This window comes from Hemicordylus capensis, chromosome 5, assembly GCF_027244095.1.
Source record: "Hemicordylus capensis ecotype Gifberg chromosome 5, rHemCap1.1.pri, whole genome shotgun sequence".
NCBI lineage: Eukaryota > Metazoa > Chordata > Lepidosauria > Squamata > Cordylidae > Hemicordylus > Hemicordylus capensis.
The window spans coordinates 5,249,665-5,275,575 of NC_069661.1; the positions used below are offsets into that span (position 1 = coordinate 5,249,665).

The 25,911-nt window shown below is 46.6% G+C and overlaps 2 long non-coding RNA genes across 2 annotated transcripts; one reads left to right on the forward strand and one right to left on the reverse strand.

Annotated features, from left to right (window-relative positions):
• Positions 1 to 632: 632 nt before the first annotated feature.
• On the reverse strand, positions 633 to 23,498 carry LOC128328509 (uncharacterized). Its single transcript, XR_008309262.1, has 2 exons — positions 23,405 to 23,498; positions 633 to 1,824 (listed from the first exon to the last, which is right to left on the reverse strand). It is a non-coding gene; the product is annotated as an uncharacterized LOC128328509 (long non-coding RNA).
• A 170-nt stretch (positions 23,499 to 23,668) lies between these two features.
• LOC128328508 (uncharacterized) lies at positions 23,669 to 25,398 on the forward strand. Its single transcript, XR_008309261.1, has 2 exons — positions 23,669 to 23,957; positions 24,848 to 25,398. It is a non-coding gene; the product is annotated as an uncharacterized LOC128328508 (long non-coding RNA).
• Positions 25,399 to 25,911: the final 513 nt, after the last annotated feature.

A 25,911-nucleotide genomic window follows, 5' to 3' on the forward strand; every position in this document is an offset into this window, starting at 1 on the left:
CCTGATTTGCCTGTTTCAGGAATCAGGACCATGGGAGGTCCTTCTGAGCTGTAAAAGAGCCCTGTCAGATAAAAGTGAAGGTCCTTCTAGCCAAGTGTCTTCTTTCTATTCCTGTAGTGGTCAGATAGATGCCTCCAAAGAGGCCACAAGCAGGAGATGAGGGCAATCTGGGCTGGCAGCAACATGTGGGATGTCAAAGCCTGTATGCTGGGAGCAGGCAGAATGCGGATCGGGATCTTCTGGTAGAACTCCGGGTGATCTGCAGTTGACCAGCAAGGTTTTTTGATTTCCAGTTGTAGTGTCAGGTCCCAGGAGTCAATACCCCAAAGGGGAGTCAAGGCAGACTATTCAGAGAGTGAATCAAAAGAGGAAGCCCCCACCCCACTGAAACCCCTTGCATCAAATGAACTAGAGGGGCTGGTCTCAGGACCCTTTCCATGGCCTGAGGAGATACCTCTCTTCTCTTTCTTTGACTTGGAGGAATCCCCTGAAGACCCAACAGGTGAGGAGGAGCCCATCATTTTACTGGCAGAGTCAGTATCTGCAAAAATGGGCAAAGCTTGTTTAAGCCACAGAAGGTTCCTCAGAAAAGAGGGTGAGGCCAACCACCCTAATTACTACGACGACGACGATGACAACGATGACAAATATTTATATACTGCTCTTCAACAAAATTCTCAAAGTGGTTTACATAGAAAAATAAATAATACATAAATAAGATGGTCCTCTGTCCCCAGAGGGCTCACAATCTAAAAAGAAACACACGGTAGACCCCAGCAACTGCTACTGGAGGGAAGCTGTGCTGGTGTTGGATAGGGCCAGTTGCTCTCCCCCTGCTAAATATAATTAGCCAGCAACCTACATAACTCTTCAGTAGCTTCCAGTTCTTTGCAGGAACTATGTCTTTGGTGTTCAGTTCAGCCTCTCCTGCTCAGAGCTTTCCAAGGTCCTGATCTCCTTTGCCTGATGCTTGCTCTTCCTTAGAGTAATCTGAGCCTGAATCCCTTCTGAGACCCTTGCCTCCACTCAGAATCCTGCTTCAGCTGAAACTCCAGCTCAGTCCGTGATTCTGCTTGGAAGAACATAAAAAGAAAACAAACAAACAGAAGGTCCCCTCCCCCTGCTAAATTAGGGTGCTGAAAAAGAAAGCTTTGGGGGAAATCTCAGTATTTGCCAGCTGTAAAAAGGGACCTTATTCTTAAGAGTGCTGAAACAATAATAATAAAAAAAATCCCCAACTCTGCCCTCTTCCGCTAATCATTTATCTCCCAGCCTCCCCTTTCTTCACTTGTAAAGGTAAAGTGTGCTGAGTTGATTTTGACTCCTGGAGCCCACAGAGTCCTGTGGTTGTCTTTGGTAGAATACAGGAGAGGTTTACCATGGCCTCCTCACACACAGGATGAGATGGTGCATTTCAGCATATTCCTATATCGCTGCTGCCTGATATAGTACCAGTGGGGATTTGAACCGGCAACTTTCTGCTTGTTAGTCAAGCATTTCCCTGCTGTGCCACTTAAGGTGCGTACTCACCTGTACAATAGGAATATTAAATGGTTGCCTTTGACTTCGTGAAGCTGTGCTGGCCACTTTTAGAATTTTGTGACCAAATCCATGTCAATTTGTGCTTGCATATGCAGATCATTTCAGTGCATAGCTCCTGGTATACCATGGGCCATTGGCTCCACCCCCAATTCACAATTTTACATCTGGCTTGATGCAGTTCTAATAAAAAACAAATGTAGATACCATAAGGCTGAAGTCTGCTCACACCTTCTGTATGCCACCAATTGGATTAGATGAAGAAGGAAATTACTGGTGTTGGCACTAAAATTACAAAAAAGTGAAATTCAAAATGTGTTTCTGGGTCCTCTCACAGAGAAACAAAATTTGAGAATTTCTGAGGGAGATAAATGAGTTTCTATAAGACAAAGACACTTTCTTAGGGAGTTTCTATATACCCCAAGAAAGTACCTGGAGGCTAGTCAGATCAAGAAGGAAGCCTCAAAACCACAGGAGGTCAGAACAATTTGGGTGGTAGACCTCCTTATACAGGAGTCTAGTCCAGTTGGCTTAGTGGTCTGAGTACTGAGAGCAGGGAATCTAAACTGCAGGTTCTCAGCTGGTGTTGAGAACGGCTCTTTGCTGAAGCAACACTCTCTGGTGTTGTGGTGGATGCCTTGCACACAGCCCTGTTGCAGCTGCACACAGCCCTCTCCAAGTCTTGATGAGGAGAGCTGGCCTTGTGGTAGCAAGCATGACTTGTCCCCTAAGCTAAGCAGGGTCTGCCCTGGTCGCATATGAAAGGGAGACTTGATGTGTGAGCACTGCAAGATCTTCCCCTCAGGGGATGGAGCTGCACTGTGAAGAGCTTCTAGGCTCCAAGTTCCCTCCCTGGCAGCAACTCCAACGAGAGAGGGCTGGGAGAGAGACTCCTGCCTGCAACCTTGGAGAAGCTGCTGCCAGTCTGTGTAGATAATACTGAGCTAGATGGACCTATGGTCTGACTCAATATATGGCAGCTTCCTATGTTCCTATCCTACTAGCCTTGGTCCTCTTCCCCTTACAGCCTCTGGCCTGATCTAGTCCCTTGCTCGACTAACCTCAGCCTCCTGGAACCCAGCAAACCTGGGACTGCAAGTGGGATCCTCCTCTGAGGTCTCATTCAGTTCTGGTGTCAGGCAGAGCCTGGTTCTTCTAGGTTCACATTCTCCCCAATGGCACCTGTAGCACCGAGCCTGCCTTCCCAGCAATTCCCGTGTAGCCACTTATCTAACCCAACTGCAGTATTATTAACTTCCGACGTCCATTCGCAATGGCCCCATTCCCTCTTTTTTCCCTGTTGGTGCTGCAGCTAAGCAGTTAGAGAGTGACAGGAGGGAGCTGTAAACATTTGTTGTGTTTTTAGCTGTTAAACCACATTTTCATGGCATTTTAATGCATAGTTTTATGGTACACCCGTACACTACTGCTCGGGGTAGCTCACGACATTAATAAAATAGATACAATGTAAAAAAGATTAATAAAGTTAAACAAGTTACAAGACCAGGCTAAACCCACATTTGAAATTACAAATGTTTTAAAAGTTTCAAATATAAGTTATTAATAAAAAGCTAAAAACTAAGAACGATAAACTATGAACTATGTTATATTTCAATATGTCTGATTTTTAGATTATTTTGTTACCTTTGTTATGCTGGACTAAGTGGGCCTTGGACGGATCCAGCAGGGAAGGTGGCAGAGAGCTGGTTTTGTGGTAGCAAGCATGAATTGTCCCCTTTGCTAAGCAGGGTCTGCATTTGAGTGGGAGACGACATGTGAGCACTGTCAGAAAGGGGCTGCTCTGGGAAGAGCAGCTGAGCTTCCAAGTTCCCTGCCTGGCATCTCCAAAATAGACTCCTGCCTGCAACTTTGGAAAAGCCGCTCCCAGTCTGAGCTAGATGGACCAATGGTCTGACTTGGTATAAGGCAGCTTCCTATGTTCCTATGTTCCTGTTGCACACTCACTTAATGAACAAAAATCACTTGAGAATGACTGTCTTACTGATTTCAACAAGCTTTGGTTTAGTGATTGACATCCTGCACAAGAATACATCAGCCTAGTAACACTGCATTTGTGCCACTTGTGGTGCACAAGAGAGTGCCGATTGGAATGATGGGCTTACTCTTGTGTAATGGAATTTGTGCAACTTGAGTGAATGTATGCAAATACAACATTGCTAGGCTGCTGTTCTCTTGCATAGTATGTCGACCACTATTTTCATAATGGTGACTGGTTTCAGACATCACAGGGTATCATGGTTTATTTAATCTAATTGTGGTTTGTTTGTATAGCTGAACTCATGCCAGTCAAGAGATAATGTTTTATTTCAGGTTGTCAACCTATGACCTGAACCCAAGGAAGCTATTCCCATGATATGTAGAAAGTGGACTAAGGGAGCCTAGTAGGGATGTGCACGGAACCGCGGAGCTGCGGTCCGGCACTGGGGTGGGGGGCTCTTTAAGGGTTGGGGGAGAGTGTACTTACCCCTCCCGCCGCATTTCTCCTGCATGAGTTTTGGAAAGCTTTTGGGGCGGCAGGATACCTCCCTGCCGCCCGTTCCCCCAGTCGTCGGCAAAAGGCTTCAGAAAGCCTTTTGCGCATGCGTACGCTGCGCATGCATGTCATGTCTCCACAATGCGCACGCACATGACATGGAGACGTGACGTGCGTGCGCAACATGCGCATGCACAAAAGGCTTTCTGAAGCCTTTTGCCGACGACTGGGGGAAGGGGCGGCAGGGAAGTATCCTGCTGCCGCAAAAGCTTTCCAAAATTCACGCACCAGCAGGGGAAACACAGTGGGAAGGGTAAGTACACCCTCCCCTGCCCTTAAAGAGCCCCCCACCCCAGTGCCGGACCGTCAGACCGCCCTCATGTCCGGACCGGTCTGGAGGCCTTCAGAATGGCCTCCAGACCAGTCCGTGCACATCACTAGAGCCTAGCCCACATTCTACTGATTGTGGGAACCACCAGGTTCATGGGCGAGCCCAGTGGTTCCAAGGCAGCTAGCCTGCCAAATCCCCCTTCTCCTTAAATGAGATTAATGGGCGGCCCCTGATCCACGCAGCCCCCACCGGTTCCGTGATGGAGCCGGCAGTCATGTGGGTGGCCAATTCGGCCACCCAGGGCTGCACGACTGTGGGGAGAACGGGCTAAGCCTGCTCTCCACGCAGAACTCTCCCAGGCTTTACACACGGATCATGTGTAGAGCCGCGAGGGCTGAAGTTGATTTGTCCCAAACATGTTCTTGCCTGATGTACGACCTTGCAATTGTGATTTAATTATGGTTTGTTTTCAGTAGCTCCGTCCTTGCAGAGCCCTCGCATTCTCTAGAGGCAAGTCTAGAACAGGGGAGGTAAGGAGGTAGGAAATGAACAATGATACGGCAAAACAAACCAAAAATTGGTGATAATCCATAGCACTAATCCAGGTTTGACCATGGCTCTACGTGATGTCTGAACCCACCTCATGCCTTGAACAGAGATTTGAGGACCAGCTTTTAGTGCTTCTGTATCAGAGTCCAAATACACACTTGGAGAAAAATGTGTATTCCTTTCTATGTTTTAGCCTTTCGGACCACTTTTATCTCTAGCTAGTGTAATCATCACCCTACACAGAGTGATTATTGTTACAATTCATTGAGCTACGGGACCATCCCCTAAGGGAAATATCTTACAGTGCTCACACATGCCGTCTCCCATTCAAATGCAAATCAGGGCAGACCCTGCTTAGCAAAGGGGACAATTCATGCTTGCTACCACAAGACCAGCTCTCTGCCCCCCTGACACACACACACAGATATAAATGGTATTTTCAATGTAGCCTTAAAACTCAAAGTGTAGACTCAACCAAGATGTGATGGCAAAGGTGTTATTATGTAGCTACACTATTGGGAAGCTGGAATTAGCTGCCACTCCTAACTCCGACCAGTAGAGACTCAGCAGCAAAGTTGGGTTTGCAGCCATGAAGTTGCAATATGTGAAACCGCCCATCTTCAGAGAGATTTGTGCCGGTGAGTGAGGCTCATAGAGGATCACATCCACATCTTATGTTTGGGGAGGGGCCATAATAACTCAGTGGTAGTGGATTTGATTTGCATGCAGAAGACCCCAGGTTTGATCTCCGACATCCTCCGTTAAACGGATTGGACAGGACGTGATGGAAATTACCTTGGTCTCCCAGAGAGTGGCTGACAGTCCGGACTGGGGGACAAGACTGAACTCAATAGACCAATGGTCTGACTCAATATAAGGCAGTTTGGTGTGTCATTAGGAGATTTTCTGCCTGATTGGCTTTGGGATTTACAGTCCTGGGGCTTTGGAGTGGGGAAAGATCTTCAGGAACAGAGGAAGCGTTAAGAAGTTTATACAGTACCGCAGCGAAATGTTCGGTGCTTCATAAACGGCCCATTACCGAGGGCCATAAATAATTAATTAATGGCTGCACATCAGGAAAGGATCTTTGGCTAAGATTTAATATATTTTTTATTTCACTTTCATAAAGACTCGAGGGTTCTTTTTTATTATTTTTCCTTCTCGGGGCTATGAAACGCCAGTTACGAGCGGAGGGATGAAAATGAAGATTCACTCTCGGGTAACATTGGAGCATCGACGCAGTAAATGAATTTGAAATGAAGTGTAGCAATAAAATGAATAATTCAAAAAACACACCTAAAGTCCTGTGTTGTTTGATCAATTAGTGCCACTGGATTAAAGCGATAATTTGCATGAAGGAGGGAGCAGGTGAGGATTCGGAAACGGAAACCGGTGGAGAGACGGCAATAATGGGTACAAAGAGGAAGTGCAAGGACGAAAAAAGGGAAAGGGGGGGAAAGATGCTGGCGGAAAAGCCAAGAAACGAGAAATGCAAGTTCTGGGATCCGTGCTGGCTCTCTGACAGGATTTGAACTCTGTGTGCTGGTACATTGGCTTCGCCTAGTGCGCCAGCTGCGTCCCTTTCTCGAGAAGGCCGTTTAGGCCACAGTTACCCATGCCTTAGTCACATCATTAGCTGGACTAATTACTGTAACATGCTCTATGTGGGGCTGCCCTTGAAGAATATCCGGAAACTACAGCTAGTGCAAAACGCGGCAGCTGGGGTTTTATCTGGAGCTGCCCGGTGGAAGCACATCACACCCATTCTGAAAGAGTTGCACTGGCTGCCAGGTTGTTTCTGGGTCCAATTCAAGGTGATGGTTTTGACCTTTAAAGCCCTTAATGGTTTGGCCCGGGATACCTGAAGGACCGCCTGCTCCCAAGGGTTGCTGCCTGCTTGACGAGGTCATCTGAGGGGGCTCTGCTCCGGGTGCCAACTATGAGGGAGGCTAGGTTGTCATGCACTCGGGATAGGGCCTTCTCTGTTGCTGCCCCCAGACTCCGGAATGCTCTCCCGGTGGCTATTCATTCTGTTAGGAATTCTCTCTGGTAGGAGAAACCCTTATTCATTACAGCAGAGTGCACAGAGGCACAACACAGCGGAATTTAGTTAGGCATGCATGTATGCTGAGAGTAAAGTAACTTGGAGCCAGTTCATAGTTCCAAATCAATATAAGTGGTATTTATTAGAGAACTCCATTCTAGATAGGAAAGTGGAGAGATCGGATCTCTAATCTATCTATCTAGCTGGATGCAGATGGATTCTGCATCTCTGCACACATGGTGCAGAGGAGAGGAACATGCATGTTGCAAGGTAGAAGGTAGGGAAGAAGAAGGAAGAAGTGGCAGGAGGGAAGGAAGGAAGTCCCCGAGATTAGCAATCTACATATCAAAGGGATCGTGTCAGAGCAGTGGAGAAGGGATGATCAATGTCTTGACCCTCTAGCCCTCTGACTCACTAGTCTGTCCTCCACTGTCATTGAGACAAGAGACAGCACATAGTCCTTCACTTACAACACGTTCCTCAGTCTCCGTCACAGTTTTAAGAAAGCATGTCAAATCATGGCTTTTTACCCAGGCTTTTATATGATCGTCTCCGCTGCTGCTTCTTGTATTTTGTACTGTTTTTATGCTTGTGTTTTACTTTAAAAAAAAAAATCAGATTTGTCTTTATATTTTTTTAGCTCAATGTTTTAATGTGTCTTTTTTATAATCTTGTTTTTAAATTTTAATGTGAGCCCCCTTGGGATTTTCTTAATGAAAGGCGGGGTATAAATTTAACAATAAATAAAATAAATAAACAATAAAACCTAGGAAGCTGCCTTATACCGAGTCAGACGGTTGGTCCATCTAGCTAAGTATTGCCCGTATAGTCTGGCAGTGGCTTCTCCAAGGATTCAGGCAGGAGTCTCTGGCAGCCCTACCTGGAGATGCTGCCAGGGAGTGAACCTGGGACCTTCTGCATGCAAAGCAGATGCTCTGCCACTGAGCTATGGCTCTGTCTCCTACAGAGAACATCTCACGGCACTCACATGTAGTCTCCCATCCAAATGCAAACCCAAGTGCACCCTGCTTAGCAAAGGGGACAATGCAGGTGGCCTGCTACCACAAGACCAGCTGTTTCCCCCTAGACCAGATCTCTAGCCCCTGGTGCCCTTGGGGGTGTTGTTGCTCCTCAAGGGATGGCAGAATAAGACTCATCTAAAACCTCACCTCATGTCACCTTAAGTGGGGCAGCGGCATAATGCTTGACTAACAAGCAGAAGGTTGCTGGTTTGAATCCCCATTGGTACGATATCGGGCAGCAGTGATATAGGAAGATGCTGAAAGGCATCATCTCATATTGTGCAGGAGGAGGCAATGGTCAACTCCTCCTCTATTCTCCCAAAGACAACCACAGGGCTCTGTGGGCGCCAGGAGTCGAAATTGGGTTAGGGTTAGGGTTAGGGTTAGGGTTAACCCTAACCCTAACCTTTACTTTAAAACCTCACCTGAGCCCCCCACCTCAGGCAGTCAGAACCAGTACCAGGGGCCAGCATTGTTGGGCAGCTGCCCAAAGCCCACAGCCCTCAGAATGGCTCCCTGCTGATCACAGAGACCGGAAAGAGATTGAGCAGCAGGCTGGGCCTGGAGGGCAGGGCTGCAGGGATAGAGGGCTGGGGCAGGGAGAACAGAACAGAAACTTGGGAAGTGACTCTAGATGAGCTGGTGCTGAAGAGCGGTTGCATCAGCAGGTGCCTGGCCACTACTGAGGAGCTCATAAAAGCCCCCCAAAGCCCCCTCCCGTCCGGGACATAGTTTGGTCCCAATCCATGTATTGATAGGAACATAGGAAACTGCCATATACTGAGTCAGACTATTGGTCTATCTAGCTCAGTATTGTCTTCACAGATGGGCAGCGGCTTCTCCAAGGTTGCAGGCAGGAATCTCTCTCAGCCCTGTCTTGGAGATGCTGCCAGGGAGCAAACATGGAACCTTCTGCTCTTCCCAGAGTGGCTCCACCCCTGAGGGGAATATCTTGCAGTGCTCAGACATCAAGTCTCCCATTCATATGCAACCAGGGCAGACCCTGCTTAGCCATGGGGACAAGTCATGCTTGCTACCACAAGACCAGCTCTCCTCTCCAGATACTGATCAATGGCCTGCCCTGGGATTCAATTCCTCCCTTTCCTAAGCAGACCCATGGGAAAGGATGCCTTGATTAGACAGGCAGGCACTCCCCTGTGGGAGTTATCACCACAGGATCCTAGCTAGTGCCAGAGGCTCCTGCAGGGGCTGGGACATCCTCCTCCCTGAGAGGTTCTGACATCTGATCTATTTCCAGATCGTGGCTTGCTTCGACCTCCGTCTTCATATTGAGTCTCTCATGGCTATGCCCCAGCATTCCACCAGGCTCCCGGTGGGGCGTAGTTTTATACTAGATGCTTTTCTCCTTCTCATTTTCTCATTTTCTGCTTCTCCTTCTCACCCCCACCCCCCAAGTCTCTACAGGCTCTCTACTGGGACAAATTTCTCAAACAACCAAGCATCAAGGATACTGGACAGAGTACAACAGGGGTCAGCTCCCCTGACCTTGTCTGCCTATGGCCCAGGGCTGGCCCTGTTTGGACCATGTTTTCGAGAAATAGCCATGGTGCAAAGCTGGTCCCATTGATCCAGTCTGACTTGCCCCAAGACTGTTTAGGATGCCAGTTCAGATGATGATGCCCCATCAGATCAGATGGGGTCAAAGCTGGTTGAAACTGGTGAGCAATCAGCAGGGCAGCTAGCACATTGTTGAGGAGGATGGGCTTGCATATGGATGGGGCTGGCCTGGGGTTGGGGTGGGCAGACTGGGCTGCCGCCCAGGGCGCCTACCTGAAAGGGGTGCTGAGCTGAGCTTGGTGGATCACTGTTGGGTGAGTGTTATTGTCTGCCATGAGTTAGGGAGGAAAAAACAGACTCAGGAAAGAGCTCTGTCTAATTTCTCTCCTAACAGTAAGAAAGAGAGAGGAAAAGAAAGGGCAGAAGGCCCGTGATATTTTGGTGAGATCCCAAAACTGGAAGAGGAAAGCACTGGCAGCAAAGCAGCAATTTACTGAGAGGTAGTGCTGAGACGTTTTCATGGGCATTGCTAGGACAGTCTGGGGACTGCAATAGGACCTGGCACGCACAATTGTTGGAATCTAGGTTTAAAATCAGTAACCAACATTAGTCTGATCATGTGAATCCATGCCAAGATTACCAATGTCAGTTTGTGTCCCAAGACGAATTTGAGATTCCTGCCTTGATATAGGTTTACATGATTATGCTAATGTTGGGTATCTTTAAACCTAGGTTGCAATGATTGCTTGGACCAGGCCTAGGTTTTTTAGCCCTGTACCAGCCATGCAATTTTTCAACAATGATAAAGTGCCCTCCTCACCCAGGGCACTATTTCTCAAAGGAATTTCCCAGTATATGGGGAGTCCATGAAGATCAGCATCAGGACAATGACAAAGGCCAATGAATATCCTACGGAGGGAGGGCACAGGGGCAGACATACATTGAAATTCCTCGCTAGACAGCTGCAAATCCTGTAATGTTATTGTGGGCATGCAGTTTCCAAAACCCCTGCAGAAGGGCAATATCCAACCATGGCTAATATGATTCCAGATGCATGGGGGAAAGGCCTTTAAAAGCAGTGCTGAATTAAGCAGACTTAGGACTGGCATGCGGTGAGCATCATTGTACCTCTGGAATCTGCTTGCGCAAAGCTGTCGGCTTCGTCAGCGTGCTGCGGGAAGGTGCCGCACATTAGCAGCAGTGAATGCTTCCATTTTTGCCAAAAAGGTCTGTACGGTTATCAACAGTTTCAAGGAAACAGTGAGTGTCTTAGACCCATGGACTGTGCTTATCACAAAATAACACACTGTTAAACTTTAATTTACCATGGGAAATTTCTCTTTAAGCTGGTTTCAGCACAGAGACGATAAGTAGATAGAAGGAAACCATCTCGCTTGATGGTGACCTTTAGAAGGAATATGATGGGGAGGGGGCCGTCCGCGCTGCTTCCTGCTGACGGGAGCTGCAGGGATGTGTGTGTGTGTGTGTGTGTGTGTGTGTGTATGCGCTTAGGGACTCAGATGCTGATGAATGTTCCTAGAGGGAACTGGTCTGGCAAGAGAGCGTGTGAAGCAGGCTCAAAGGTGTGATGGAGACAGAGAAGGCTTCACAAGGCTGCCACCCCATGGGCAATGGTTCTCTGAGTCAAATCAACCCAACAGATGCAGAACCAACCACTCTTTTCAAGCATTCAAAACTGGGATCGAGTGTAATTCATGGAGATGGGGCTGTAGCTCTGGGGGTGGAGCTGTAACTTAGTAGCAGAACACCTGTTTTGCATGCAGAAGGTTTCAGGTTCACTCCTGGGCAGCACTTCCAGGTAGGGCTGGGAGAGACTCCCACCTTGACTCCCACCTTGGAGAGCTGCTGCCAGCCAGTGTAGACAACACCAACTTAAATGGACCAACTGTCTGACTCGATATAAGGCTTCTTCTTCTTCTTCTTCTTCTTCTTCTTCTTCCTTGTTTACACAGTCAGACAGGTGTTATTGACTGGTTTGTTTTATCCAGACATCGAGTCCTTCCCAAGGACCTGGGATGGCTGAATTTTATCATCAATACTGTGGGTTATTATAGATATCGTCGCAAAATATAGGCTGTTCCCAGTAAAGCTGCTTTTTGTAACTGGCTGATGGTGATTTCTGTGGCCCCTATGGTGTTGAGGTGCTCTTCAAGGTCTTTTGGAACTGCACCCAGGGAGCCAATTACCACTGGGATTATTTGGGTCTTTTTCTGCCACAGCCTTTCCATTTCAATTGGTAGATCTTTGTATTTGGTGATTTTTTCTATTTCTTTTTCTTCTATTCTGCTGTCCCCTGGTATTGCTATGTCGATTCTTTTGACTTGTTTTTCTTTCTTCTCGACTACAGTTATATCTGGTGTATTGTGTGGCAGATGTTTGTCTGTTTGTAGTCAGAAGTCCCATAATATTTTTACATCTTCATTTTCTTCAACTTTTTCAATTTTATGGTCCCAACAATTTTTGGCTACAGGTAGCTTGTATTTTTTGCAGATGTTCCAGTGTATCATCCCTGCTACCTTGTCATGCCTTTGTTTGTAGTCAGACTGTGTGATCTTCTATTATTATTATTATTATTATTATTATTATTATTATTATTATTATTTCAGTTTCTATACCGCCCTTCCAAAAATAGCTCAGGGTGGTTTACACAGAGAAATAATAAATAAATAAGATGGCTCCCTGTCCCCAAAGGGTTCACATTCTAAAACGAAATGTTCTTATGTTCCTATGAGCACAAGTTAACACATTACCTAAGGCAGTTCTCGATGGTAGGTTTAAAGGAATACCTTTTTCTTCCCGGCTGTGCCGTGTGGCTCTGGGGCCATAGAAACTACTTCACATGTCATTCTATACTGTGCTTTGTATAGGGATATATGCTTAAGTGTAATTTCTCCTTTGCTGGAAAACCTCCCTGGATGCCCTGACGATTTCTATCTAAATTTCTTATGGGCAAATACCAATAAGAAGATTATTTGTAGAATAGCTAAGTTTTGTTATATCGTCTCTAAAATTCATTCTGAGCTCTTGTAATTGCTTTTTGTACTGCTGTACATTTTGGTAACTGTTTTCATTTACTGGTCAATGACCGAAATAAAATCTACCTACCTACCTACCTACCTACCTACCTATGTTCCTATGGGATAATGAGCACATGAGTGTGGGGGGTGGGTGGAAACTTGGCAACAGGTTCCGTTCTGGGTAGTGTTATGTAAATTATGTAAGAAGAGCCCTGCTGGATCAAACCAAGGAAGGCCCATCTTATCACCCACAGCCCTGTTTCCCAGTGACCAGCCTGATGCCTACAAGCAGTCGTAGGAGGCAAAGAGCTCTCTGCCACGGCTGATTCGCAGCAGCTCCATATAGTCATTGTGCCTAGTGGAAACTGATAGGCCCTCCTCTGTGAATTTGTCTTTCAACCCATTGGACCTTACTGCCCCTGCATGGATGTGCCTGCCATTCCCACAGCTGCCCATTCTTCCCTGTGCCTCTGCTGGGCCAGCATTTAAAGGAACCCACCACCACCGCCGCCATACTCCCCGAGATCAGCTGCCTCCCTGTTGTTGGGGGAGGGAATGGCCATGTCAGACCTTCCCATCTGTCTGACTACACCCTGGAGTGACAGAGCCAGTAGTATTGTGGGTGGCCAATCTGGCCACCCACGGCGAACTCCCTGCTTGTCTGCAGGGAGAGCGGGCTAAGCCTGCTCTCTCTGCAGAGCCTACTTAGGCTCTATGCACAGATTGTGCCTCATAGTTTCCAATCCAAATGCAAACCTGGGCAGGTCCTGCTTAGCAAAGGGGACAATTCATGCTTGCTGCCACAAGACCAGCTCTCTCCCATGAATGCACATCATTTTGTTCTCTCTCTCTCTTTTCAATGCACATCATTTTTCTCAAAAGGATGTGCATCGTTTTGCTTATGCACATCCTTGAAAAACACCTAACCATAACTTGCCCCCAGTAATGGGCTCAAGACATAAACTCAGAAGACTCCATTCAGTATCCAAGAACCAAACCTTTCCTGTCAGAAGCCTCAGGTAAATCAGCAATTTAAGCAGGGGCGTAGAAAGGTTGGAGTGGGCCCAGAGACAAGATTTTAAAATGGGCCCCTCGCTGATATACACACACAAACACACTTCACAGTAGATAGTGCACTCACACTCACATCCCCATTATGAATACAGTGAATATCTAGTTCACATTGAATCTAGGTTTTTTTTAGTCTCTGCTACTGCCAATCTCCAAGAGACTCAACATAATTCATAGGGGGTGCAACACGGGTGGGCAGGGAGTCATGTGATGTGCCTCTGGGGGGCCCCTCGAGGCAGTGGGGCCCCAAGACGACAGTCTCCCCTTGCCTAATGGTAGTTATGCCCCTGAATTTAAGCATTTTTCATTTACATTGATTATCCAAATTTTGAATGTCTGAAAAGGGCTTGGAGAGCTCTAATGATGTGGCTTTTAAAATGTCGAAGGAGATCTCAGAAGCAACTCTAAATGGGTGGCTCTGCCTATGTGTGAAATGCTTCTTCTCTCCCTTTGAACGGCCAGGCCAGCTGGGTGAGGGAATCATTGTGCCCACTTCCCTGGAAGGCCTAATCAAGCATCCTAAAAATGCATCCCCGTCAACACTGAAACAAGCATTCTCGTATATTCAGAATTCACTTAAAATTCCAGCTTTACAGTTCCGATTTTAAGTGCAACCCTTTCAAAATTCTGAGTTTCAAATGGTAGGTGTTATCTCATAATTTGATCTCAATGCTTTGTATTTCTTAGCATGGTTCAATTCAGTTCTGACAGGTATCAAATGTTATTGTAAGCCATCAATTCTCAAATACTAAATATCTAGTGCAGACCAATAATCAAATACAAGACAGCATGGCTATGAAATACTGCCAAATATCAAAATATTGAAATGAAATATCATTGGATGTCAAGTACAGAAATTAACTATATGATGAATATTCAAAAAATAGTTGAATACTTCGAGAATATCGGATACAACAATGAATATTTATATACTGTTTTTCAAAAAAGGTTTCCAAAGCAGTTTACATAGATATAAAATCAATCAATCAATCAATCAATCAAACTGGCTCCCTATCCCCAAAGGGCTCACAATCTAAAAAAGACAGCCACTAGCAACAGCCACTGGAGGGATGCTATGTTGGGGATGGATAGGGATAAATAGTCAATGTCAACATATGGGACAGAGAGGTCTGGTGGGGAAAGCAGTGGGCATTTTTCTGAGCCTTGAATTGGGTCAGAAACATGATCTAAGTTCTTCTGATATTTTTCCTTTTCAAAAGATCAAGTCCAGATCAATCTGAGGTCAGCTTGGCAGGGTTCTCCCATCCCTAATTTACTTCTTCAAATCCATTCTGAAACTCTCCCTTTAAAAAGTTGTTGCAATCCCCTCATCGCCATACGAAGTTTAAGTGTTTGAAACTGCAAGAGCCATATACTGGTCCCCTGTTTACTCCTGCTTCTTCTTCTCTCCTCCTCTGTTGTTCTCTGTTGTTTCCCCAGTATCAAATTTTAGATTGTAAACTTCTTATGACAGCGACCTTTGCTCTTATACTGTGTAAAACAACATCCACATTGGAGGAGCTAGGTAGGGTTCTAGGTAGGGTCTGTGAGAATGAAGCTGTTCTCATGGACAGATGTCTCAGCTTAGCTTCGTGTTGGAATTGCCATGATCCATGCAGATCCTGGAGGTGCCGCGGAGGCAAACCCCGCACCACAGCCCAGCTCGTAGCTGAGGTTAAAGGTGCAAATGCACCCTCAACCCAGGATCATGTGTCAACGTGAGCTTCTTGCAGCTCACGCTGACACAGAGATAAGTGCTGAGAACGTCCGTCCCTTGGGGGAATCTTCTGGTGCACAACACTTGGTGTGTGGTGCATTGTGGGATACCAGAAGCTGGGATAATGAGTCCTGGCCTCAGAGCAATCCACCCTGCTCCACGCTGCACAGAGCAGTGTGGATTGTGTGGGAGCATGCTCCATGTTCCCAATAAGAATAGGATGATCATCGGGGGGAAGGCAAGGTTTGCAAAGCCTTTCCTCTGCCCACCCACTCGGTAGGTTGTATGAATGGCCCCAACAAACAAAACAAACAAACAAACAAACAAACAAACAATGTGCCACATGAAGAAGATTGTCTTTCATCTATTCTGAATCTGATTGATTGATTGATTGATTGATTGATTAAGTGTCATCAAGTCGGTGTCAACTCTTAGCGACCACATGGAGAGGTTCTCTCCAGGATGATCAGTCTTCAGCTTGGCCTTTAAGGTCTCTCAGTGGTGCATTCATTGCTGTCGTGATCGAGTCCATCCACCTTGCTGCTGGTCGTCCTCTTCTTCTCTTTCCTTCCACTATTCCCAGCATTATGGACTTCTGAATCGACAACCAATCAATTCCACTGGGTGATGTTTGATGAGCTGGTGGTTTCCTTCAGCGACCAGATGCCCAAACCAAGGGAGGACATTAGATGTTGGAACATTTATAGCAGCACGTGGCACTAGAATGGCCTTTTAGCATCATCTGACTTCCCAGGCCAGGAGGATTATGGGCTTTTACGTGAACTTCCTGGCTGGAAGTGCCTGTTCTTCTCTCCTCTGGCCAGTATGCCCCATAGTATAGGGAGCCAACATCTGATTCTACATGGCTTCCAGTCCCAATTTGAGCCATGGCGGGTGGGGGGGATGGGACGCGGTTGAATGTCCAACACTACTTTTCACTTGGGGGAGGCAGTCCGATTCCAGAACCTGAATGAGCGCAAAGATCCATTTCTCCCTTTCTAATTTCTGTGTACCTAACTGCTCATGAAGAAAGGCTGCAGGAAGAGAACAGGGGGAAAGCTATTTGTGTGGGTAATTGCCGTGATTTTCTCCGCTAGACAGTGCGCCCAGCTTCCCTTGTTAATGTAAACATGCCTTTAATGACAGCTTGCGCGGCTTGTGAGCGAGAGACGTCGCTCCGACGTTTACAGCCGACAATCTTCTGTGCAGCCTCGTATGCTTCTGGGCTGCATTGCGGTAAAGCAGAAACAAACACCCCAGTTGTTTTCATATAATTTTTGTTCAGATGCCCAGCTGAAGCCAAAACCTCTCCTGTTAGGGGATATTTGGATTTACACTGATCAGCATCCTCACTTGAGCAGAAACAATGTTGGGAGGTGGTTGAGCAAATTCTCTGAACTTACCAAGATGACAATTCATTTTCTCTGAACCTGAACATGATTCAACATTCTCAGTTTTAGAGGTTGTTAAATGATAGGAGGAGAGCTAGTCTTGTGGTGGGAAGCATGAATTGCCCCCTTTGCTAAGCAGGGTCTGCACAGGTTTGCATTTGAATGGGAGACTACATGTGAGCACTGTAAAATATTCCCCTTAGGGGATCAGTCCGCTCTGGTTGCCTGCTTGCATGGAGAAGGTTCCAAGTTTCTTCCCCAGTATCTCCAGATAAGGCTGGGAGAGACTCCTGCCTCTAACCTTGGAGAAGCTGCTTCCAATCTGTATTGACAACACTGAGTTAGATAGACCAATTGTCTGACTTGGTATAAGGCAGCTTCCTATGTTCTTATGTACAGTGGGGGTTCTCAAACTTGGGTCCCCAATATATTTGGACTATAACTGCTATCATCCCCAGCCAAAATGGCTGTTGGATGATGGGAACTGTAGTCTAACAACACCTGGGAACCCAAACTTTGAATCCTGGATTACAATATTTTAGAGGGTGATGGTTTTAGAAGTACTGGGCACAATCCAGCTGGACCTTCTCCTACATGAGCCCCATTGAAATGAATGGGAGTTGCACAAGAACACAGCACAGCTCCCATTGATTCCAAGAGGGCTCTTCCTGATGAATCATGCCCATGGATTTTTATATGCTACTACTGAAACTGAGGCTTCATTCATTTTGATCTACAAGACTTCAGTAGGTTGAAAGTACCCGCTGTAGTTACAAAATTTCCGAAGTAAAATTGGGCCATGTTCACAATTTGAACTCTAAAGTTTAACCCAAGTTTGAATTTGTGAGAAGATTTATTTCAGCTGCAACCCAACCAGTGTTCCCTCTCACAGGGATTCCCAGAAGTTGTTGACTACAACTCCCATAATCCCCAAATAAAAACCATTGCAGCTGGGAATTCTGGGAGTTGTAGTCCACAACATCTGGGAATCCCTGTGAGAGGGAACACTGAACCCACCCTTCACATCTGTGATGTCTCTGAAATGCCAGCATGACATATTCTGTAATGCCCCACTGCCACAACCAATGGCACAACCCTCCTTCCCCACTGGTGAAAGGACTGTAGGTCAGTGGGAAAGCATCTGCTTTGCATGTTTATAGAAGGACCCAGGTTCAATCCCTGGCATCTTTAAGTAGGTACAGGAATTGCAAACTGAGGTCCTGGCGGGTCACTGCCGGTCAGTATAGGCAGTACTGAGCCAGGTGGACCAGTGGTGTCTGGCTCAGTATAAGGTAGCTTACTATATACCTGATGTGGAAGAGAGTTCCAAGCATAGTCAGGGAGAAAGGTCAGCAGTGCTCAGATTTTAGGGGGCAGAGAGGGCCTAGCCTCCTGACCTTTTGTGATCCCTACTGATATACTGGAAGGGATTTTGGGTGGAGTTTGTTGTGCCTCCTGCTATGAGACAGCCTCTGCTCCCCCCTTCTTCTCTTTTTTGGAGAATCTTTGGCTTGCTGTGGAAGCAAAGCAGGCAGAGTATTAACAAGCATTGGGTGTCAGGAGGGAAAACGTGGCCTTTCTTTTAATCAAGCAGCAGTATCATGCCAATACTGAACCAGTGCAAAAGCTGCCTAGCAAAAGGTGGAAGTCGACCTGAAGCCCACACATTCTTAATGAAGTGAGAGTTCCTGAGAAGGCAGAAGAATCAGCAAAGAGTCCCTGGAGAAACAGGGAAGACATACCCTGGAGTGCAACCAAGGCCATGTCTGAAGTCAGTTATGTTGATTCCACACAAGAGCACCCTTTTGCTCTGTGCCTCTTCTGAATAGCAACTATCATACCCACACCAGCTCCAACTCCAATACCAGGAAGCTCCCCTATGTCCCTTTTGTATTTAAAAGTTTTCCCACATTTGGAAATTAGCAGAAGGCAAAAACCCAATAGAAACCTCTGTTCTCTAGCCCCAGGTATGTGGCTTGTGTGTGATCTCTTGTGAGAATTGTGGAAATGTGGTGGCACATGCTGCCTGCTACTGCCCAAGAGCCTATCCAGCAGAGCACCAGTTAGTGTGCTCACTCCCTTTTCCCCAAGCTGCATCACTGAGTTGCTAAGTCCCTACACTGGAACACTTGGACTGCTGCATCCAGAACTACTGAACTGGAATCACTATCCTTGAGAATACCTTGCCTGAGGAGGCCTACCCTAGACTGCCCTGGACCCTCTTGGAACCCAAATTCTTGGGTCACTCTCTGTATGGACTTGACTGCCTGAGAGCTCTTAAACTCCAGAGCAAGTTCCTAGAACCACTCAGCCTGGGTCATTACCAGTGTGACCTTGCTGCACCAACCCCTACACCTGACTGCCTGGGAAACCCAGTCCTCACCTAGCCAGCTAAGGTATATAGAATTCAGCAGTTCTTACAGGGATATAGTTTGGACAAATTATAGTTCAGGGCTCTTTTTGTCTTCTGCCCATAGCTTCTATCCATAGCCTTTTTTGTGTAATACAGAGATTTGGTATAAAAGGCTCTTCTTTGAAGAGAAGAACAATTCTACAATGAAAAGGCTTGCATCAAAATAATAACTTGCCACCACCAAAAGACATGCATCGAAGGAAACGCATAGATTAAAATAGATCATCTTTAAAAATGAACACTCACAAATAATCAATAACTCATCAAGGCTTGAAAAACTCTGTCTCTCTCTCTCTCTCTCTCTCCCCCCCAGCCCCCAAAGGCTAACTCTAGCTTGCATACAAAAGGTGGCTCTTTAGTGCTTCCTGGCATCCCCCAAAGAAAACATTCTTTAAAGGATATAATATAATTCATAGCTATTGCTTCTTAAAAGAACCCAGACTGCTTCTTTAAAAGTATCTTTAGAAGTCCATTTTCTCAGCCTCTGGCTGTCTGACTGCCTGGTCAGCTCGTGATTCAAAGTTCTTTCTGTGTGTGCTCTGGAGCACTACAGTACACCTAATAACAGGGGAGCAGCGTCCACTCCAACAGCCCCTTCTTATTCAAAACCATCATCTTAGCTTATGTTATTCAGTCTTTGAAATGTTGCTCTGCGTGAAGACAGAAATATTGGGGCTATTCTGATGATCACAAAAATCGGGCTAGGAAAGCCTAGCCCGATTTTTGTGGGTTGTCAGAACCACCGGGCTCGCAGCTGAGCCTGGTGGTTCTGGAGTGGCTAACCCGCTCCTGTAGCCCACCCCTTAGCCCGGGTTTGCGGAGCGAGCACTCTGCAAACCCGGGCTATCTGCTCATGAATAGTGGCGGCGTGACTCTGCGCCGTGGCTACTTGCAAGTAGACCCCTAGCTGGGAGGCTTAAAAGCAGCATCCCAGCTTGGGGGCCTCCCCAGTATGCCCTGCATGCTCGCGCAGGGCATACTGGGGCTTCCAGGGGTCGTGTGGCCCCCGAGCTCCCCAGCCCCCGCCGGCTCCGTCTCGGAGCTGGCAATCGTGTGGGCAGCCAATCCGGCCACCCAGGGCTCCCTCCCCGCTCGTGAGCGGGGACAGAGGGCTTAGCCCGCTCTTCCCGCTCACTTTCCCAAACCGGGTCTCACGGATTGTGAGACCCGGCTCATTGTTTTGCTTACACCCCTGCTAATGGAACACTTGCTAACTGAATAAAAAGGCATCTTTAAACAGTGGTGCTTCTCTTTATTTAGCTGGGGGAGAGCAATTGGCCCTATCCATCCCCAGAACAGCATCCCTCCAGTGGCTGCGGCTGGTGTCTATCTTAAGTTTTTTTTTAAAGATTGTGAACCCTTTAGGGACGGGGAGCCATTTTATTTATCTAGATATTTATTTATCCTAGGCGTACCTGTCGCTAATCCCATGTGTGGCAGCTCTCGCGAGAGCAGCTGCCTGTGGGATAGCGACAGTAAGGCAATGGCGGTGGAGGGCCAGGCTGCCTGGTCGCTGGGAACAGGAGGCTGCAGGGTCTGGCTTGGCCCAGCTGCCGGGAGGAGTTGGTGATGGTGGCGGGCCGGCCTGGCCCGGCCCGGCCACTGAGAGCAGGAGGTGGTGGTGGCGGGCCAGCTTGCCCCTGCCTCCAAGAGCAGGAGGCGGCAGCAGGCCGGCTGCTGGGAACAGGAGGTGGTGGGCCGGCCTGGCCTGGCTGCCAGAAGGAGCAGGCAGTGGCGGCTGGCCTGGCCGCCGAGAATGGGTGGGCAGGAGGAGGTGGCGGGCCGGCTGGCCCAAAAGCACCGGGGTGGGGTGGGAGAAGCAAGCCGGGCATTGTGGTGGGCAGAGGGAAAAGCAGGCAGTGGGGGGAGAAGTGGGCCGGTGAAGGTGCAGATGCTCTGTGCCCGGCCCAGCTAGTATCTTTGTGAACCGCTTTGGGAACTTTTGTTGAAAAGCGGTATATAAATATTCACCATATTCGTATTCGTACACTGATTCCTTCTCCTTGTTAAGGTCAGACTCATTCCTCTTAGCAGTGGAATGTAAGAACTTGATATGGGTATACGGAGAAACCAGGAAACCGTTCATAGGCACAAAGGTTATTTTCCCCCAGCTTCCACGTAGCTCTGGCACAAAAATGGCTCCTCTTAGATCAAGCAGGAGGGCCAGACTGCTTGGCATCTGGTGCCAGACACTCTCAAGTTGCCAGATTGCCAGAGTGGCAACCCGCTGCCTTTCTTGCCCTCTTCTTTGATAAAACCTTTATAGTTGGGATCCTCCAAATCTTTCCTCATGGAAGTCACCCCTTGGGCACTGCGCACGAGTCAGCAGATACAGGGCAGTATTAAGCTACTCTTTCTCTGTCTCTCCCCTTCCCCCTGTCCATACTCCAACCCCTGTCAGCCTCTCAGAGCTTTCACTCCCTCATGTTCCCTCCTTCCTTATCCACCCAGGAGCTGCCATTCATCCCCTGAGAAATTGCAATTGTATCAAAGTTGCCAAATACCACAGCTTACATTGTGCCTCTGCTATACAAACCCCTTGCTTCTGTGACTGCTGCTCCTTTGGGGTATCCTAGCATTGGCCTCTGTCCAGACTGAAATCCATTTGTTATTCACACTTGCAAATCCGGTTTTGAGCAAATTAATTAGTCCAAAAGCATAGATGCACATGTGTGTAGCACACAGAGGCGTAACTAGGGAAAATGGCGCCTAGGGCAAGCACTGAAATTGCGCCACTGTCCAAGCAGGAATGATGGGACTTGTAGTCAGCAATATCTGGAAATCCCCGTTAAAAGGAACACTGTACCATCTAGACATGGTTGTTGATCAAAACCTGGAAACATGAGCCATCTCTGTAAAAGACTTAGAACAACAGTCAGGAGTTATGCAAGGATTCCAAGTGTCATTTTCTCTGTCTCCTCTCATTCTTTAAAAAACATGACTTTGTCCTAGAGGATCACCTGCCCAAATAGCCACTAGCAAAATAGGGGAAGAAGAAGGTGATGGGTGTGTGTGTGTGTGTGTCTATAAACCAGTGAATGATTCCTGCCAGCCTTTGTCTTATGATGACTGTTGGCTCATGATGGGGTATATGTGCATTCACCACACTAGTGCTTACTTTGACACCAAGAGGGAGGAGGATACATTCGTTTGCCACACTAGACAGAGGCATTTGCAACAGGAGCAGATAGCCAAGTTCTGCCAGGGCCAAAACCAGCCCCTGCCAAACTAAGAAATCATTGTAATTTGCCCCTTCCTGTCACAAGCAGCGTGCTGTTCTTTTATTATTGACTCTAACTCTCAGATATCCCAGTCATGGATGGAAAATTCTGGGTCAATTTACAAGAGACACATTTTCTACATGGAAGTTTCTTCTGTGCAGAAACCCATGTGTAGTGATCAATACATATGTAACTATTCCGCCAGGGGCATAGCAAGGTTGGAATGGGTCCAGAGACAGGATTTCAAAATGGGGCCCCAGCCCCTCAAAGTCCAGGGCCTCCACACACCCCAGGCCCCCAAGGATTTAAGTCTGATATTTCAAAATAAGTATGCTACCTGGAAATACATTTCACTGAATACACGCACGCACACTTCACAGTATATAGTGATATACATTGAGTACTATATATTTGTGCTACTTTTAATGCCTAGAACACACTAGAAAGATGAATGATTAAAATGGACCCCTTGCTGCAGATTAGCAAATGATACTTTCAACCATGCAGGGTGAGCCTATGTTTGTTTTCTCAGAATTCTGAACAAATTCAGTAAAGTTTGATTCCAGGAGTCTTTTCACACCAGGCTTTTAAAGCCCTTTAACACACATCTCCTCTGGAATAGAGGTGCTGCATTCACATGTTGGCCAGATTGACCCTGAAGTCCCTGCAAGTTATTGGGGAGCAGTTCACACACAAGAAAAATAAAATAAAATAAAATAAAATAAAATAAAATAAAATCACAACACATGCTTCACAGTTCTCACTCAGACCTTCTGGAATGCAAAATAACTTGAACATAAGTGCATTTATGAATGAATGAATGAAAATAAATAAAATATACTTGTTCCAGAAGTGTTTGCAATTTTCTGACATGAAACAAGCCACTTATAGGCCTTTTTAGATAGTTTTTGTTTTTAAAGCCAGCACATTTTCCAGTCTGTTTTAAATTAAATATTCAGAGACTTCTCAGTCTCGCCCCACCCCCCCATATCAAAGCCCTATGGCAAGCAGATCCCTATATAGGGGGGTAACCACAAAAAGGAATTCACAGCTTACCTAGCAATAGCTGTTCTGGATGGTCTGGTCTGGGCAGAGGGTCTGCTGCCTGCTTCCTCCTTCCTTCCTTCCTTCCTTGCTTGGGGCCTACTCGAGTTCAGGCTTCAGGGAGGCCTACTCGGAGGCCTCTCTGGAAGCCCCGCCCACCCGGCGATCAGCTGAGAGGCAGCAGGGAGAGAGGAGGAGCTCTGCAGTTTGCAGGCCTCTTTGCCGATCCTAGGCCGGAGCTGGAGGCAAGTGGCTGAGGGGCCCCCCTGGGGCTGGGCAGGTGGGCAGTGGGGTGGGGGTGGCAGGGACTGGTATGGCGCCCCCACCTCAATGGCGCCGGGGGCACGTGCCCCCCCTGCCCCCCCCCAGTTACGCCTATGATAGCACACATATATGTGGACAAGTATGGTAACGTTCTCGCTATTTCCCACATAATTTAAGCACTGAGTGGGGGAGCTTTTAAAGAAAACTGAAACTTTAGGGTCCTGAAGGATCACAGCATTGAAGGAAAGGCAGTCAAAGACAGGCTGTTATTAGTGGAACACAGGCCCAACACTGAATATTGGTATGTAGATTCAGGTGCTAAAGAAAACATGTTGATTTATTTATATATGAAGACACTTTTATCTTTTTCATTTGATTGGGGAAATACAAGTTTGTAACGGATGTAAACTTTTTAATAGAAAAAGGGAGAGAATGAAGGCAGACACATCTTTACAAGAGATTCAAGAGAAACTGACAGACTGAAGTCTGTCAAATCTCATCTTATAAAAATGTGGGGAATGTATTTGAATTCAGGTAATGGCCTACAATATAATTGCATATTTATATTCTATAGCACATCTCTAGACAATGCAATGCACACACACACACACATATACTCCCACACCCCACATAGGGCATTGTCCAAAACACAGCAATTGCAAAATGGAATAGAAAGTGTTTGTTTATATTGCAGACTAAGATCTGAATTCAGATATCTCTAGATATGCATATCTCCCTCTATACTAATCAAGCTTTTTCTGCAATGTAATATGCAACTTTTTAAAACGCAAAGAAAAAAGGCAGATCTTATCCCAGTCCCTTGTTGCACCCAAGCAACTCATCCCCTCCAGACTAAGTTAAATCCTTGGTGACCAGACTGGGAACATATCCTATTAGAGGACTGTCAGCAGACATATGAAAATGGACAACCTAGTGGGCAGTGGGCATGAACAATCCCCGTCTCTCCTGCCAAGCCTTGTATTGGTCATCGACCCTGGCTACCCAAGGGAAACCGTAACATCTAAAAGCTGGCAAGAAGGGTCATATAGCTTGGGAAAGACCAGAGACCCATCATCTTTACTGCCTTCTTGCAATGCCATAGCTCTGCGCCCCATGACTAGTTCAGCAGGCATGATGAAAGCCGTCTTTCACGTTCACTGATTTTATAATGCTCCCTTTGCCAATTTGCAGGAAAGGAGGCAAGTTAATGGGTTCCATCCATCTTGTTACCTTGTGGAAACACGAACCAAAGACACAGCACTTGGAAAACAGTAACTGGCAAGAGGATGTTAAGCGTGGAAATAAGAAGCATTTGTTACAAGAAAGATTGAGGCCCCCTACAAGGAGATTCAAGGCCCCTAGCGACTTGTGCCAATGACAGCTTTGGGCTGCCATCTTGAATTTTTTGTAGGTGCTTACTGACATGCATTATATTTGGATGTGCCCCAACAGAGAAGCTGTCATGACTGATGGGTGTATGCTGCTTGCATCCAAAGCTTAAGATGGTTCCATTCAATGGGCACAATCCCAGCAAAATTAAACTCTCTGAGGTCAGGTTCTTTTTAGGGGGAGAGACTTTAGCATCTGATTAACCTTCCTACTGAAATCAATGTGTTTAATTTTGCTAGATTTTGCCCAAGGAGTGCAACCCCATGAAGGTTTTGTAACAACCCAAGTTTGAGTCGAGATAACAAGTTCACACAAGAACAAACCAATACAATAAAGCAAAGTATTTTATCTCACCATTTGCTGAAATACATTTTTATTATTACTAATTGTTAAGATGTTGATGTAATGAGGTATAGATCTTGATGTATAGATTTTGATGAGTTTGACCATGGGTCATCTCATGAAACTGATTGCCAGGAAATTTAGGTCCAAAGAAAGGAAATACATTTTCACACAATGTATAATTAACCTACGGAATTATCTGCCACAAGATGTGGTTACAGCCACCAGCTGGATGGATTTAAAGGGGCTTAGACAAATTCATGGAGGACAAGTCTATTCAATGGATAATAGTTTGAGAGCTATAGGCCACCTCCAGCCTCAATGCCTCTAAATACCATTTGCAGGTGAGCAACAGCAGAAGAGAGGGCATGCTCTCATCTCTTACCTGGGGGCTTCCCAGAGGCGTCTGGTGGGCTACTGTATGAAAAAGGATGCTGGACTAGATAGGCCTTTAGCCTGATCCAGCAGGTATGTTCTTATGTTTAATAGCAAATATAAAAAGAAACATTCTTAACACAAATGTA